Source organism: Spinacia oleracea, chromosome 6 (genome assembly GCF_020520425.1).
Source record: "Spinacia oleracea cultivar Varoflay chromosome 6, BTI_SOV_V1, whole genome shotgun sequence".
NCBI lineage: Eukaryota > Viridiplantae > Streptophyta > Magnoliopsida > Caryophyllales > Amaranthaceae > Spinacia > Spinacia oleracea.
Genome location: NC_079492.1, coordinates 17,326,294 through 17,328,061, shown reverse-complemented (window position 1 = coordinate 17,328,061; position 1,768 = coordinate 17,326,294).

The following is a 1,768-nucleotide window of genomic DNA, read 5'->3' as shown; positions in this document are numbered from 1 at the left end:
AATTTTCTTCGTGAAATAAATACCTTACTCTATCTTGGAATTAACTTGTTGCCTTTGCTTTAAACTATATTGGTAAAATTATAAGTAGTTATGAATCATTTATAGAGTAAATAGACACTCTTGTTATTCTTGAATATTGGATTTGAATCTTCAATTCAACTATTGTTTCTTCACTAAAGGTTATTTCGATACCAACATATAATCTTGTAACAATTGTAACAGAATACGAGATTATCAGGCGAACTTTCGGACAAATTCGAAAAGGTGAATATTAGTATAGAATACATTAGGATCATCGTATTTCATGTTATTTTAATGGATATAAAAATAAAGGTCGAATCGCCACAACAAATATCACAAGCTAAAGAACAATGAAATGGATTAAAGTTTCTTCGTGAAAGAATTACATTACTGAAGCTTTGTGCTAAGCGGTTGTTTTTGTTTTAAATCCTATACATTGAATTATATATAGTTAATAATCTATTATAGAGTAAATAGTCACTCTTGTTATTCATAAATATTGGAGATAAAACTTGAAATATTTTCAACTATTGTTTCTCCCCTAAAGGTTATTTCCATAACATTATTGGAATGATTTTCTACTATAAAGGGATAGTAATAACAATACCAACATATGATCTTGTAATTTTGTCTCTATCCCTTTATATGGAGTTACAAAATTTCCGTCGAAAATTGTAAAATGGGTTTTCTCTCTATAGAGAAGTCCTATTTCCGTCTCAAATGAGTTTCAAAGCATTATTTTGAGACGAAGTTGGACTATACAGAGACGAAATTTCTCGTCCCTATAAAATGATTATTTTGTAGTAAATTTAAATATTTTTTACATATGTATTATCATAAAAACTAAATAAAGTAAATTAATTTTATTGAGTTCATGTACCTTAAATTATTTACTTGATTATTTCCATAATAGTATTAGAATGATGTTCTACTATTAGTATAGAATATATTAGGTTCCTTATATTATTTATACATATTGACACTTTTTTATTTATACACCTTGTATTTATACACACCTAGATAAAACTTAAATCATGTTCCTATTTTATTTTTATCACATATCGAGTGAAGTAAAAGTACAAATAAATTTTTTATTGTGTGCCAATACTTTTATTATATGACTCATAAGTATTGGCTAATAAATTATGAGCCAATACTTATATTATTTCCATGCTACTATAAAGGACTAATAACAAATAACAAATAACAAACTTGAACTCAATAAGTTTTCATAATAGTATTATTTTTGGTGGTATTTGTGATTACTAAAATTTTAGTTGAATGTAATGAATTTTGTATAGTCTAATAAAAATATTAAAAATGCCCAAATGAGGATATATACAATATCTGTGCACATAGAGCAATGGCTTTGGCCTCACATCACAATGGTTAATGTATAAACATAGAGCTTTACTTTCCCCTTTTGTCCGAGGTTCAAATCCTGTTAAGCGCAATTAAAATCTTAGTATACCTCCCCCACCCCCATTTTGCTTTTTTGTAAGATCTTCTAATTTATTGTATTATGTGCAATTACATTTTTTTTATTGATTAATCAAATTATACCATGTGGAAACACATCATTAAAATTATTGGAACGATTTTCTACTATAAAGGAATAATAATAACAATACCAACACATGATCTTGCAACAATTGTAATAGAATGCGAGATTATTAGGCGAACTTTCCTTAAAATCATATGAGTTTTAATAACATAAACACAAGTTTAAAAAATGCAGAGAATAGAT